Source organism: Phocoena sinus, chromosome X (genome assembly GCF_008692025.1).
Source record: "Phocoena sinus isolate mPhoSin1 chromosome X, mPhoSin1.pri, whole genome shotgun sequence".
NCBI lineage: Eukaryota > Metazoa > Chordata > Mammalia > Artiodactyla > Phocoenidae > Phocoena > Phocoena sinus.
In genome coordinates this window covers 78806601-78823879 of record NC_045784.1, presented here as the reverse complement: position 1 = coordinate 78823879, position 17279 = coordinate 78806601, and positions in this window count along the sequence as shown.

Below are 17279 nucleotides of genomic sequence, written 5' to 3'. Positions count from 1 at the left end.
AAAACAAACAAACAAACAAAAAAAGCCAGGAAAATTTTAGTGTAAAGTATAAAATATAAATCAAGGAAAAGCTATAGGTATTTCAGTTTGGATGCTTTTGATCACAAGTAACAGAAAGTTCACCTTAGTTTTATAGAATGAAAAAAGTATATTGGCAAAACGTTGGAAAAGTCTATGGGCAGGACTTCTGGCAGTTTTATGAGGCTCCTAGCTCAGTTTTTCTATTGTTCTTTCAACTCTGCTCTCCTCCATGTGCTGTAATTGTTCTCAGGCTGTTTTTCCTTATTGTAGCAAAATAGATACAGCAGTTATAGGATTTACATGAGTACTCTACACTTTTATACAAAAGTCCTGTGCTTCATTCTGACCCAACCTGAACCAATGTGGTTGTCAGGAGAATAGCATACATTTGTTGTTTTAAATTAGGATTATTGACTATCCATAGTTTAGTTTGGTATTACATAGGGGGGTGAGGTTGCGCTAATTGGATTATGCTTCTCAGGGATCACCCTTGTAAGGAAGGTCAGTCCCACCCAAACTGCATGACTGTCACACAGTTAGGGAAGGATAGAATGGATGCTGTGTAGACAAACAAGTATCCACTTCAATGCAGCATAGGAAATAAGGTCCCTGAATGATACATCCAAGAATCCAGCCAAAGAAGTTTCAGTTAATCCCAATCTGATCTAACTAAAGAGGAAACCTGGCTTTTATCAATATTATTAGCAGATGCCTAAGCCCTTTGCAAATAAATGGGCCATATTACATTTAGGCGCAATTACTATGAAGATGTTGACAAATTATTCTCAATTAAGTATGAAATCATTAAATATAATCCTTCAATATATTCTTAACTAAACAGAATGCACTAGTACCTATAACATGATCTTAATAAATATTTCAGTAGATGAATGTCATTTATTTTTTGAGTCTCACCAGTGAAGACCATCTGTTCCACTTTATTTCTTCCCAAATAAACTGTTTTGTATTATGTAGACATATATAATGGAGAATTAATAATTATCTGATCAACTTGAGATACCTAGAAAGACAATTTGTGTAATTTGAGAGTCTTAATAAACTCTAAGATGTTTATCTTTAATGATTTCCATTGAAAACAAAGCCTGAATACAGAATCAATCACATATAATATTTTTTGTGGGATTTTCTTTTGACTCTGCGTGTGTGTGTGTGTGTGTGTGTGTGTGTGTAGTATTATTTTAGGACATTGCTATCCAAACAGGATACAATGCAAGCAATATATATAATTTTATATGCACTAGCCACATTAAAAAGTACAAAAGAAAGATCATTTAATATATAACAGAATATTTCCAAAATATTATTTCAACATTAATCAAATGAAAATATTAATGAGGTATTTTGTCCTTTTTTGTTCTACTAAGTTTTCAAAATATGTCAGACCAGCCGCAGTTCATGTGTTCAATAGCTCCATGTTACTAGTGGTTATCATATTGTATAGGTCTAGAATTATTCACGTTTGTTCTCTATACAGTCCAAGGCTATTGATATTAGCCAAGAGAACAATGCACCCTGTACTGTATAGAATTTTCCTCAATATAATATCATTTTTTGATGCTACTTAATTTAAAGATATACTTTTCTTATTTTTATCCTTGACACATACTCTTACATAGTTTATTAATTCTATGTGCTAGGTCTTTGATGATCCATTTTTTAAATCCTGATTTTACCACCGTTTTCTTATTATCCTTTTATTTATTTAGAATTTATTGAGATGAATACCAATGACTGCCTTAGTTCCACTTTATTTTCTCCCTTTCTACATTAATTTTGTCTGTATCCTTTTTTGAATTCTTTAAACCTTTTGCATTAGCTCAAATCAGCTTTCCTGTGGAATTTATGGTGTTCTCTTCTTCGGTGCATACACATTTTCTTAATAAGCACTTAAATCTAATGATATTTCAAAAATTCTACTCTCCAGCTTCATTGAACTTTATTCAGATTGTTCTAAGAAGCATTTTTGTGCACTGATAGTACAATAACCAGAGTAATTAATACAATTTCATATTCTTGAAAGGTGAAAGTATTTTAAAAAGTCTCTTTATTTGGATAAAATTAGTTTATGATTAATATTACTGGGCTGGAGAGACCTTCAAGATGGCAGAGGAATGAGACGTGGAGATTGCCTTCCTCCCCAAAAATACATCAGAAATACATCTACATGTGGAACAATTCCTACAGAACACCTACTGAACGCTGGCAGAAGACCTTCCCAAAAGGCAAGAAACCCCCCACATACCTGGGTAGGGCAAAAGAAAAAAGAAAAAAACAGAGACAAAAGAATAGGGACTGGACCTACACCACTAGGAGGTAGCTGTAAAGGAGGGAAAGTTTCCACACACTAGGAAGCCCCTTCACTGGTGGAGATGGGGGTGGTGGGGAGGGAAGCTTCGGAGCCACGGAGGAGAGTGAAGCAACAGGGGAGTAGAGGGCAAAGTGGAGAGATTCCTGCACAGAGGATTGGTGCCGACCAGCATTCACCAGCCCTAGAGGCATGTCTGCTCACCCGCTGGGGCGGGCTGGGGCTGGGAGCTGAGGCTCAGGCTTCGGTCGGATCGCAGGGAGAGGACTGGGGCTTGTGGTGTGAACACAGCCTGAAGGGGGCTAGCACACCACGGCTAACCTGGAGGGAGTCTGGGGAAATGTCTGGACCTGCCGAAGAGGCAAGCGACCATTGTTTCAGGGTGAGCGAGGAGAGGGGTTTCAGAGCACGGCTTAAATGAGCTCCAGAGACGGGCATGAGCCACTGCTATCAGCGTGGACCCCAGAGATGGGCATGAGACGCTAAGGCTGTTGCTGCAGCCACCAAAAAGCCTGTGAGCAAGCACAGGTCACTATCCACACCTCCTCTCCCGGGAGCCTGTGCAGCCCGCCACGGCCAGGGTCCTGTGATCCAGGGAAAAAGTCCCCAGGAGAACACACGGAACGCCTCAGGCTGTTGCAACATCCCGCTGCCTCTGCCACTGCAGGCTCGCCCTACATTCCGTACCCCTCCCTCCCCAAAGCCTGAGTGAGCCAGAGCCTCCTAATCAGCTACTACTTTAACCCTGTCCTGTCTGAGTGAAGAACAGATGCCCTCAGGCGACCTACACGCAGAGGGGGAACCAAATCCAAAGCTGAACCCCAGGAGATCTGCGAAAAAAGAGGAGAAAGGGAAATCTCTCCCAGCAGATTCAGGAGGAGCAGATTAAATGTCCACAATCAACTTGATGTACCCTGCATCTGTGGAATACCTGAATAGACAACGAATCATCACAAAATTGAGGTGGTGGACTTTGGGAGCAATGATATATATATATTTTTTCCTTTTTCACTTTTTGAGAGTGTGTATGTATATGCTTCTTTCTGTGAGTTTGTCTGTATAGATTTGCTTTTACCATTTGTCCTAGGGTTCTGTCTGTCTGTTTTTTTTTTTTTTGATGTTGTTGTTGTTGTTTTTAGTATACTTTTAAGCACTTATTATCATCGGTGGATTTGTTTTGGATTTGGTTGCTCTCTTTTATCTTTAATAATTATTTTTTATTTTAACTATTTCTTTTCTTCCTTTCTTTTTTTCTCCCTTTTCTTCTGAGCTGTGTGGCTGACATGGTCTTGGACCTCCGGCTGTGTGTCAGGCCTGCACCTCTGAGGTGGGACAGCCAATATCACGACATTGGTCCACCAGAGACCTCCCAGCTCCACATAATATCAAATGGGGAATGCTGTCCAAGAGATCTCCATCTCAATGTTAAGACCCAGGTCCACTCAACAACCAGCAAGCTACAGTGCTGGACACCCAATGCCAAACAACTAGTAAGAGAGGTACACAACTCCACCCATTAGCAAAGAGGCTGCCTAAAATCATAAAAAGGTCACAGAAACCCCAAAACACACCACTGCACATGGTCCTGCCCAACAGAAAGACAAGATCCAGCCTCATCCTCCAGAACACAGGAACCAGTCCACTCCACCAGAAAGCCTATACAACCCACTGAACCAACCTTAGCCACTGAGGCCAGACACCAAAAACAACAGGAACTATGAACCTGTAGCCTGCATAAAGGAGACCACAAACACAGTAAGTTAAGCAAAATGAGAAGACAGAGAAACAGACAGCAGATGAAGTAGCAAGGTAAAAACCCACCAGACCAAACAAATGAAAAGAAAATAGGCAGTCTACCTGAAAAATAATTCAGAGTAATGATAGTAAAGATGATACAAAATCTTGGAGATAGAATGGAGAAAATACAAGAAACATTTAACAAGGACCTAGAAGAACAAAAGAGCAAACAAACAGTGATGAACAGCACAATAAATGAAATTAAAAATTCTCTGAAAGGAATCAATAGCAGAATAACTGAGGCAGAAGACCGGATAAGTGACCTGGAAGATAAAAAATTGGAAATAACTACAGCAGAGAAGAATAAAGAAAAAAGAATGAAAAGATTGAGGACAGTCTCAGAGACCTCTGGGACAACATTAAACACACCAACATTCGAATTACAGGGGTCCTAGAAGAAGAACAGAAAAAAGAAAGGGACTGAGAAAATGTTTGAAGAGATTATAGTTGAAAACTTCCCTAATAAGGGAAAGGAAATAGTTAATAAAATCCAGGAAGTGCAGAGAGTCCCATACAGGATAAATCCAAGGAGAAACACATGAAGAGATATTAAGCAAACTATAAAAAATGAAATACAATGGAAAAATATTAAAGGCAGCAAAGGAAAAACAACAAATAACATACAAGGGAATTCCCATAAGGTTAACAACTGATCTTTCATCAGAAACTCTGCAAGCCAGAGAGGAATGGCAGGACATATTTAAAGTGGTGAAAGGAAAGAACCTACAACCAAGAGTACTCTACCCAGCAAGGACCTCATTCAGATTCGATGGAGAAATTAAAACCTTTACAGACCAGGAAAAGCTAAGAGAATTCAGCACCAAAAAACCAGCTTTACAACACATGCTAAAGGAACTTCTCTAGGCAGGAAACACAAGAGAAGAAAAGACCTACAATAACAAACTCAAAACAATTAAGAAAATGGTAAGAGGAATGTACATATCCATAACAAATGTAAATGTAAATGGATTATATGCTCCAACCCAAAGACATAGACTGGCTGAATGGACACAAAAACAAAACCTGTATATATGCTGTCTACAAGAGACCCACTTCAGGCCTTGGAACACATACAGACTGAAAGTGATGGGATGGAAAAATATATTCGATGCAAATGGAAATCAAAAGAAAGCTGTAGTAGCAATTCTCATAGCAGACAAAATAGACTTTAAAATAAAGACTATTACAAGAGACAAAGAAGCACACTACATAATGATCAAGGTATCAATCCAAGAAGAAGACATAACAATTGTAAATGTTTATGAACCCAACATAGGAGCACCTCAATACATAAGGCAAATGCTAACAGCCATAAAATGGGAAATTGACAGTAGCACAAAAAGAGTAGAGGGGACTTCCCTAGTGGCACAGTGGTTGACAATCTGCCTGCTAATGCAGGAGACATGGGTTCGAGCCCTGGTCTGGGAGGATCCCACATGCCACGGAGCAACTAGGCCTGTTAGCCACAACTACTGAGCCTGAGTGTCTGGAGCCTATGCTAGGCAACAAGAGAGGCCGTGATAGTGAGAGGTCTGCACACTGCTATAAAGAGTGCCCCCAAATGCCACAACTAGAGAAAGCCCTCCCACCGAAACGAAGATCCAACACAGCAAAAATAAATTAATTAATTAATAAACTCCTACTCCCAACATCTAAAAAAAAAAACACAGAATGTAAATGTTAGCAATCTTGACAACATCAAAGTAAGGACAGAGGCTAAGAAGTAAAGCAAAAAATAAAAAATAAGAGTAGGAGACTTTAACATCCCACTTACATCAATGGACATATCATCCAAAATGAATATAAGGAAACACAAGCTTTAAATGACACATTAAACAAGATGGACTTAGTTGATGTTTATAGGACATTCCATTCAAAAACAACAGAATACACTTTCTTCTCAAGTGCTCATGGAACATTCTCCAGCATAGAGCATATCTTGGGTCAAAAATCAAGCCTTGGTAAATTTAAGAAAGTTGAAATCATATCAGTTATCTTTTCCAACCACAAAACTCTGAGACTAGATATCAAGTACAGGAAAAAATCAGTAAAAAATACAAACTCATGGAGGCTAAGCAATACACAACTTAATAACCAAGAGATCACTGGAGAAATCAAAGAAGAAATCAAAAAATACCTACAAACAAATGACAATGAAAACACGATGACCCAAAACCTATGGGATGCAGCAAAAGCAGTTCTAAGAGACAAGTTTGTAGCAATAAAATCCTACCTCAAGAAACAAGGAACATCTCAAATAAACAACCTAACCTTACTGCTAAAGCAATTAGAGGAAAAGAACAAAAAAACCTGAAAGTTATGAGAAGGAAAGAAATCATATAGATCAGATCAGAAATAAATGAAAATGAAATAAAGGAAACAATAGCAAATATCAATAAAACTAAAAGTTGGTTCTTTGAGAAGATAAACAAAATTCATAAACATTAGCCAGACTCATCAAGAAAAAAAGGGAGAAGGCTCAAATCAATAGAATTCAAAATGAAACAGGAGAAGTAACAACTTACACTGCAGAAATACAAAACATTATGAGAGATTACTACGAACAACTATATGCCAGTAAAATGGACACCCTGGAAGAAATGCACAAATTCTTAGAAAAGCTCAACCTTAGGAGACTGAACCAGGAAGAAATAGAAAATATAAACAGACCAATCACAAGCACTGAAATTGAAACTGTGATGAAAAATTTTCCAGCAAACAAAAGCCCAGGACCAGATGGCTTCACAGGCGAATTCTATCAAACATTTAGAGAAGAGCTAACACCTATCCTTCTCAAACTCTTCCAAAATACAGCAGAGGGAGGAATACTCCCAAACTCATTCTATGAGGCCACCATCACCCTCTTACCAAAACCAGACAAAGATGTCAGAAAGAAAGAAAACAGTAGGCCAATATCACTGATGAACATACATGCAAAAATCCTCAACAAAATACTAGCAAACAGAGTCCAACAGCACATTGAAAGGATAATACAGCATGATCAAATGTGGTTTATCCCAGGAATGCAAGGATTCTTCAATATATGCAAATCAATCAATGTGATAAACCATATTAACAAACTGAAGGAGAAAAACCATATCCTCATCTCAATAGATGCAGAAAAAGCTTTCGACAAAATTCAACACCCATTTATGGTAAAAACCCTCTGGAAAGTAGGCATAAAGGGAAATTTCCTCAATATAATAAAGGCCATATATGACAAACCCACAGCCAACATCATTCTCAATGGTGAAAAACTGAAGCCTTTTCCACTAAAATCAGGAACAAGACAAGGTTGCCCACTTTCACCACTGTTTTTCAACATAGTTTTGGAAGTTTTAGCCACAGCAGTCCGAGAAGAAAAAGAAATAAAAGGAATCCAATTTGGAAAAGAAGTAAAGCTGTCACTGTTTGCAGATGACATGATACTATACACAGAGAATCCTAAAGACGCTACCAGAAAACTACTAGAACTAATCAATGAATTTGGTAAAGTAGCAGCATGCAAAATTAATGCACAGAAATATCTCTTATTTCTATACACCAATGATGAAAAATCTGAAAGAGAAATTAAGGAAACACTCCAATTTACCACAGCAACAAAAATAAAATACCTAGGAATAAACCTACCTCAGGAGACAAGACCTGTATGCAGAAAACTATAAGATAGTGATGAAAGAAATTAAAGATGATACAAACAGATGGAAAGATATACCATGTTCTTTGATTGGAAAAATCAACATTGTGAACATGACTGTATTACCCAAAGCAATCTACAGAGTCATTGCAATCCCTATCAAACTACCAATGGCATTTCTCACAGAACCAGAACAAAAAAATTCACAATTTGTATGGAAACACAAAAGACCCCGAATAGCCAAAGCAATCTTGAGAAAGCAAAATGGAGCTGGAAGAAGCAGGCTCCCTTACTTCAGACTATACTACAAAGTTACAGTAATCAAGACAATATAGTACTGGCACAAAAACAGAAATATAGATCAATGGAACGGGATAGAAAGACCAGAGATAAGCCCATGCACATATGGGCACCATATTTTCGATAAAGGAGGCAAGATTATACAGTGGAGAAAAGACAGCCTCTTCAATAAGTGGTGCTGAGAAAACTGGATGGCTACATGTAAAAGAATGAAATTAGAATGCTCCCAAACACCATACACAAAAATCAACTCAAAATGGATTAAAGACCCAAATTTAATTCCAGATAGTATAAAACTCTTAGAGGAAAACATAGGCAGAACACTCTATGACGTAAATCACAGCAAGATCCTTTTTGACTCACCTCCTAGAGAAATGGAAATAATAAAAAAGAAAATAAACATGGGACCTAATGAACTTTTAAAGCTTTTGCACAGCAAAGGAAACCATAAGCAAGACGAAAAGACAAACTTCAGAATGGGAAAAAATATTTGCAAATGAAGCAACTGACAAAGGACTTATCTCCAAAATTTACAAGTAGTTCATGAAGCTCAATATCAAAAAACAAACAACCCAATCCAAAAATGTGCAGAAGACCTAAATAGACATTTCTCTAAAGAATATATAAAGACAGTCAACAAACACATGAAAGAATGCTCAACATAAGTAATCATTAGAGAAATGCAAGTCAAAACTGCAATGTGGTATCACCTCACACCAGTCGGAATGGCCATCATCAAAAAATCTGCAAGCAAAAAATTTTGGAAAGGGTGTGGAGAGAAGGGAACCCTCCTGCACTGTTGGTGGGTATGTAAATTGATACAGCCACTGTGAAGAACAGTATGGAGGTTTCTTTCATTTTTTTAACATCTTTATTGGAGTATAATAGCTTTACAATGGTGTGTTAGTTTCTGCTTTATAACAAAGTGAATCAGTTATACATATACATATGTCTCCATATCTCTTCCCTCTTGTGTCTCCCTCCCTCCCACCATCCCTATCCCACCTCTCTAGTTGGTTACACAGCACTGAATTGATCTCCCTGTGCTATGCAGTTGCTTCCCACTAGCTATCTATTTTATGTTTGGTACTGTATATATGTCCATGCCACTTTCTCACTTTGTCCCAGCTTACCCTTATAAGGCACCATTATGGAGGTTTCTGAAAACTCTAAAAACAGAACTACCTTATGACCCAGCAGTCCCACTACTGGGCATATACCCTGAGAAAACTATAATTCATAAAGAGACATGTACCACAATGTTCATTGTAGCTCTATTTACAATAGCCAGGACATGGAAGCAACCTAAGTGTCCATCAACAGGTGAATGGATAAAGAAGATGTAGCACATATATGCAATGGAATATTACTCAGGGATAAGAAGAAATGAAATTGAGTTATTTGTAGTGAGGTGGAGGGACCTAGAGTCTGTCATACAGAGTGAAGTAAGTCAGAAAGAGAAAAGTAAGTACCGTATGCTAATACATATGTATGGAATCTTAAAAAAAAAAAAGTTGTTATGAACAACCTAGTGGCAGCACAGGAATAAAGACACCCATGTAGAGAATGGACTTGTAGACACAGGGAGGGGTAAGGGTAAGCTGGGACGATGTGAGAGGTTGGTATGGACTAATATATACTACCAAATGTAAAATAGATAGCTTTTGGGAAGCAGCCATATCGCACAGGAGATCAGCTTGGTTCTTTGTGACCACCTAGAGGGGTGGGATAGGGAAGGTGGGAGGGAGATTCCAGAGGGAGGTTATATGGGGATCTATGTATATGTATAGATGTTTCACTTTGTTATAAAGCAGAAACTGACACCCCATTGTAAAGCAATTATACTCCAATAATGATGTTTAAAAATAAAAAAATATTTCGCATACTACAACTAAGGAGCCCATGTCCTGGAACTAAGGAGCCTGCCTGCTGAAACTAAGGAGCCCAAATGCTGCAACTAAGGCTCAGCACAACTAGATAAATACATAAATAGTTTAAAAAAATATTTTCAATCCACCGTTGGTTAAATCCATGGCTGTGGCACCCTGCAGATGTGGAGGACCAAGTGTAATGACTAAAATAAAAAGTCGGGGTGTGGTGATATAAGCTCATTATTTAGAGACCTGGAGGAAAATACCAGTATCATCCCCTATGAGAAATTGTCCTGGCTTTTCCTGGGCAGGGGAAATTGTAGGAGAGAGGTTTTTGCAACAAAATTTGTAAGAACTATTTGACTTTTTAGATATGCAGACAACCTGTTCATCAGCATGTTCATTGATGGATAAATGGATAAAGAATATGTGGTATATTTATACAATGGATTATTATTATTCAGCCATTATTAATATTATTCAGCCATAAAAAGGAATGGAATCCTGCCATTTGTAACAACACTAATTGACTTTGAAGGTATTATGCTAGGTGAAATATATCAGATGGAGAAAGACAAATACCGTATGATCTCACTCATACATGGAATAAAAAGTAAAACAATAACAAACTCATAGATAACAGAGATCAGATTACTGATTATCAGAGGAGAGGGGTTGGGAGGTGGAGAAATGGGTAAAGGGAGTCAACTGTATGTGGAGGATCATTCTGTAGTGTATACAGATGTTGAACTACAATGCTGTACACCTGAAACGTATATAATAAATAATTTAAAAGCAAAAAAAATATTAATGGGCTATTAGAACATATTTCAAAAACTGTACTGATATTAAAATGGGGTTCATGAAACACATGTCATAGGGTTGTATTTAGAAGACAACAGATGGAAGAACACATAACATATTCTGACTAATGACTTCCCCATATATATTTGCCTCCCTCTTTTCTTGTTCCATCCTACTGTCATTTTTTCATTGGAATAGGTTTGGCAGCAGAAAGTAGTAGTTAAAATTGTGAGCTTGAGTCAGTGTTGGGTTCTTAGCTCTGCCACTCATTAGCTGTGTGACCTTGAGCAAGTTTCTTTACTTATTATTAGATTCTTTGTATGTAAGTTAGGAATGATAAAGTTAAACATTAATGAACCAAATATTTGAGCCAGGAAGCTAGAAAAAGAAAATCACAATGAACCAACAGAAGTAGGAAAGTTGTTTAAGATGAAGAATAATTAGAAGCACTCCCATAGAACTGTTAAATAAAATCAAAACTAGTAGCTGTGTCTGTGAAAATAAATTCACTCATCACAGTTCTAACCCAGAAAATAAATGAAAATAACACATAGTTGAGCAACATTAAAAATGAGAAATGGGGATATGGAGAATTTAAAAATTGGGAAACTAGTATATAGAATTTTATATCAAGAAATTTGCAAATCTAGATTAAGTGAAATTATAAAAAATAAATTGCATAGATTTAAAAAGCCACTCAGTAAGAAGCAAAACATAAAACCTTAATTGACCAAAAAAAGAAGAAAATTATAAAAATCATGCTACCTCAAAGACAGTAAAACAAATGACTTTGCAATCAATTTGTATTAAACTTTCAAGGAAAAGAAAATTCCTGCTATTTTAACTATCCAGAGCAGAGAAACAGATATAAAAGTTCCCAATTCAGATCACCCATCTAGTAGAACTATGACACTAGATCCTTTCAAGGAAAGCAGACCAAAAACAAATTCAGGACCACTTGCATGTATAGATCACAAAATTGAATTTTTTCCCAGTTTTATTGAGAAATAATTGACATACATAACTGTATAAGTTTAAGGTGTACTGCATGATGGTTTGATTTACATTAATATATTGTGAAATTATTACCACTATAGGTTTAGCTAACATCTGTCATATAAATACAATCAAAAGAAGAAAAATTCTCCTTGTGATGAGAACTCTTAGAATCTACTTTCTTTAAAATGTTCCAATAGGACTCTCCTGGTGTTTCAGTGTTTGAGAATCCACCTGCCAATGCAGGGGACACGAGTTCAATCCCTGGTCTGGGAAGATCCCACATGCCGTGGAACAACTAAGCCTGTGTGCCACAACTACTGAGCCTGCACTCTAGAGCCTGGGAGCCACAACTACTGAGCCCACACCCCTAGATCCTGTTTGCTCTGCAACAACAGAAGCCACCACAATGAGAAGCCTGGGCACCACAATGAAGAATAGCCTACACTCGTGGCAACTAGAAAAAGTCAATGCACAGCAACTAACACCCAACACAACCAGAAATAAATAAATAAAATAAATAAATTTATATTTAAAAAGTTCCTATATTATACAGCAGTGTTAACTATAGTCATGTTCTACATTACATCCCTAGCATTGATACTTGTTTTTCTTATAAATGGAATTTTGTACTTTTTGACCACCTTCCTCCAATTCCCCCTCCTCTCAACCCCTTCCTCTGGTAACCGCATATCTGATCTCATGTTCTATGAGTTCTGTTTGTTTGTTTTTAGATTTTACATTAAAGTGAGATCATGATCCTATAGTATTTGTCTGATTTTTGAATGGGAGGATTTGATAGTGCAAAATATTAGTTTCCACCAATTTGATTCATAAATTTAAATCTAGTGCAATCCATACATTTAGTGGGATTTTTTTTCAGAACTTGATAAATTAATTCTAAATTTTATCTGGCAGAAAAGAATGTGTGAGATTAGCTATTTAAAAATTAATTAGATTAATGAAGACATGGGGCTTTTTCTAGCAGTTATCTAAATGTAATAAAAGGTACAATAGTTAATTTGATCCTGGAAAAGGAATAAACAGAAAAATCAATGGAATAGAAAAAGACCAGAAACAATGTTAGTTCTCAGAGCATGTGATAAAGATAGCATTTCAAATCAGCAAGGAAAAGTTAGATTTTTAAATATATATTGTAAAAATAATTAGCTATTTGGAAATAAATCAGCTGGAACCCCCACTTCACTCTGAAATAAGAATAAATTTCAGAAGGTAAACCTTTTAATGTATAAACAAAATATATAAGTGGAAAATATAGGGAAATGTTTTAGCGTTAGACTCAAGAAGACATTTCAAAACATGGTGTGAAACTCAGAAGTTTTAAAGGAAAAGACCAAATAGTTGAGGACATAAAGTTATATATTTTTTCTCACAGGCAAAATACACTGTATGCAGAGTTAAAAGAAATGGCAAACTAGGAAAATAGTTTCAACATGTAGGCCAGACAAAGGGTTACCTATACATGCTATATAAAGATATATCAAATAACTATCTCCTTTTAAGCTAAAATGCTCTGTCGGTAAGTGAGTTTTCTGTTTGTGTCATTAGACTGCACCCCAAGCTAATAGAGTGCAAAGCCTGAGAAACCTCTCCAGGGTAATTATGTCCTAGCCTTTTTCCTGTAACAAAAAAACATGCCTTGCTGGGGATTTATGCTTTATTCATTTATTTCATATGCCATTTACTGTTACTTTGTGTCCTTAGTTTTGCAGAATCAATGTTAAAAATGTTTCCACCTATTAAAAAAAAAAAGGTAAAAAACCCACAGCTGCAAATATAGCTTTACTGCTACCAGACAGTGATGGATTACCATGACTGTGTTATTCTGTAAATTACAGGCACATTTAAGACTAGTTATTAGCACATTTTAAAACTTTTTCAGAATTATACCTCTTTACTAAAGCAGTCACAGAAAGGATTTCAATCAGACAGCATACTTTTTTCAGAGCAGCTTTACAAAGACATAATTCAGCATCAAAAATAAACTATGCTGAGATCCTGCATTCCAACCTCTCAGAACCTGCTTCTTTCTGTGTTCACCAATGGGAAAATCTGTTAATCTCAACGTGGGAAACTTTAGAAGTTTCCTTGTCCTCTTATTTATAAAGAATTTTTCAACATTAATCTTTTAAAGGCAACTCCTTCCATTCTCTGTGTTTACTATATGTCACCCAGAAGTGATTTTAATGGTTGGAATTTGAGTTCCTAGAAGGAAATAATGGCTGGTAGGAAAGCTGTCTTTGGACAGATGTCAACACCTATTTATATATAGTGCTTAGTGCATCTCCTGTAAATAGGGTCTTGCTTTGGATTAACAATTGTCTACAAATTTGAATCTAGTTTATATATAAATAGATCAGAGTTATCAGTGGACCTGAGGGAAAATCTAATCATGAAAGGAGTCATTACGGGATAATTCTAAGAAATTTAGACTAGAGTCATTAAATAATTAATTGTCCCTATGAATAAAACCTACTCTAAGATTAGGCTAGTTTACTGATTTTGCATTTAGAAAAAAAATACAACATCCATTTCTACGTTTAGAGATATAATTTGCCATACTGCTAGTCTTATCATATACAGGCATGAAAATAAATTACTATCTATTTAAAAAGTGATATATTACCTAAAGGAAGTTTAAATGTATTAAAATGTATTCATTAAACAACCCTCTGGTATTAAAGAGCTTACAAAACAGGCACAAAATTTAAGGGATTTCCAAAAAGCTCAGAAATAAGGAGGAGCTTCAAGATGGTAGAAGAGTAAGATGTGGAGATCACCTTCCTCCCCACAAATACACCAAAATACATCTACACGTGGAACATCTCCTGCAGAACACCTACTGAATGCTGGCAGAAGACCTCAGACCTCCCAAAAGGCAAGAAACTCCCCACGTACCTGGGTAGGGCAAAGAAAAAAAAAAAACAGAGACAAAAGAATAAGGATGGGACCTGCACAAGTGGGAGGGAGCTGTGAAGGAGGAAAGGTTTCCACACACTAGGAAGACCCTTCGTGGGCGGAGACTGCAGGTGGCGGAAGGGGAATGTTTTGGAGCCGTGGAGGAGACCGCAGCAACAGGGGTGTGGAGGGCAAAGAGGGGAGATTCCCGCACAGAGGATCGGTGCAGACCAGAACTCACCAGCCAGAGAGGCTCTTCTGCTCACCCGCCAGGACAGGCAGAGGCTGGGAGCTAAGGCTCAGTCTTTGGTCAGAGAGCAGGGAGAGGACTGCAGTTGGCTGCATGAACACAGCCTGAAGGGGGCTTCTGCACCACGGCTAGCCGGGAGGGAGTCCGGGAAAAAGTCTGGACCTGCTGAAGAAGCAAGAGACTTTTTCTTCCCTCTTTGTTTCCTGTGCACGAGGAGAGGGTATTAAGATCGCTGCTTAAAGGAGCTCCAGAGATGGGCACGAGACGCGGCTATCAGCGCGGACCTAAGTGATGGGCATGAGACGCTATGGCTGCTGCCACCACCACCAAGAAGCCTGTGTGCAAGCACAGGTCACTATCCACATCACCCCTCGCAGGAGCCTGTGCAGCCTGTCATTGCCAGGGTCCCGTGATCCAGGGACAACTTCCCCAGGAGAACACATGACACCCCTCAGGCTGGAGCAATGTCATGCCTGCCTCTGCCGCCACAGGCTCACCCTACACTCCGTCCCCTTCCCTGTCCCCCAGCCTGAGTGAGCCAGAGCCACCGAATCAGCGGCTCCTTTAACCCCATTTTCTGTGAGCAAAGAACAAATGCCCTCAGGTGACCTATATGAGGTGGCGGGTCCAAATCCAAATCTGAACCCCAGGAACTGTGCGAACAAGGAAGGGAAAGGGAAATTTCTCCCAGCAGCCTCAGGAGCAGCGGATTAAATCTCTGCAATCAACTTGGAGTACCCTGCAAATGTGGAATACCTGAATAGGCAATGAATCATCTCAAATTGAGGAGGTGGACTTTGAGAGCAAGATTTATTATTTTTTCCCCTTTTTCTCTTGTTGTGAGTGTGCATGTGTATGCTTCTCTGTGTGATTTTGTCTGTATAGCTTTGATTTTACCATTTGTCCTGGGTTCTGTCTGTCTGTTATTTTTTTTAGTATAGATTTTAGGACTTGTTATAATTGGTGGATTTGTTGTTTAGTTTGGTTGCTCTCTTCTTTCTTTTTTTATTACTTTAAAAAATTTTTAATAATTAATTTTTAGTTTAATAACTTTTATATTATTTTACTTTATTTTATTTTATCTTCTTCTTTCTTTCTTTCTTTTTTTTTTCTCCATTTTATTCTGAGCCGTGTGGAAGACAGGCTCTTGATGCTCCAGCCAGGCATCAGGGCTGCACCTCTGAGGAGGCAGAGCCAAGTTCAGAACACTGGTCCACAAAAAACCTCCCAGCTCCACGTAATATGAAATGGCGAAAATCTACAAGAGATGTCCATCTCAACACCAAGACCCAGCTCCACTCAACATCCAGCCAGCTACATGCTGGACACCCTATGCCAAACAACTAGCAAGACAGGAATACAACCCCATCCATTAGCAGAGAGACTGCCTAAAATCATAATAAGGCAACAGACACCCCAAAACACACCATCAAATGTGGACCAGCCCACCAGAAAGACAAGATCCAGCCTCATCCACCAGAACACAGGCATGAGTCCTTTCCACCAGGAAGCCTACACAACCCATGGAACCAACCTTAGCCACAGGGGACAGATACCAAACACAACAGGAACTATGAACTTACAGCATGTGAAAAGGAGACCCCAAACACAGTAAGTTAAGCAAAATGAGAAGACAGAGAAACACACAGCAGATGAAGGAGTAAGGCAAAAACCCACCAGACCTAACAACTGAAGAGGAAATAGACAGTCTACCTGAAAAATAATTCAGAATAATGATAGTAAAGATATCCAAAATCTTGGAAATAGAATGGAAAAAAATGCAAGTAACATTTAACAAGGACCTAGAAGAACTAAAGAGGAAGCAAGCAATGATGAACAACACAGTAAATGAAACTAAAAATTCTCCGGAATGGATCAATAGCGGAATAACTGAGTCAGAAGAACGGATAAGTGACCTGGAAGATAAAATAGTGGAAATAACTACTGTAGAGCAGAATAAAGAAAAAAGAATAAAAGGAATTGAGGACAGTCTCAGAGACCTCTGGGACAACATTAAATGCACCAATATTCGAATTATAGGGGTCCCAGAAGAAGAAGAGGAAAAGAAAGGGACTGAGAAGATTTATCAAGAGGTTATAGTTGAAAACTTCCCTAATAAGGGAAAAGAAAGAGTTAATCAAGTCCAGGAAGCACAGAGAGTCCCATACAGGATAAATCCGAGGAGAAACACACCAAGACACATATTAATCAAACTATCAAAAATTAAATACAAAGGAAAAATATTAAAAGCAGCAAGGGATAAAAGAACAAATAACATACAAGGAAATCCCCATAAGGTTAACAGCTGATCTTTCAGCAGAAACTCTGCAAGCCAGAAGGGGATAGCAGGACATATTT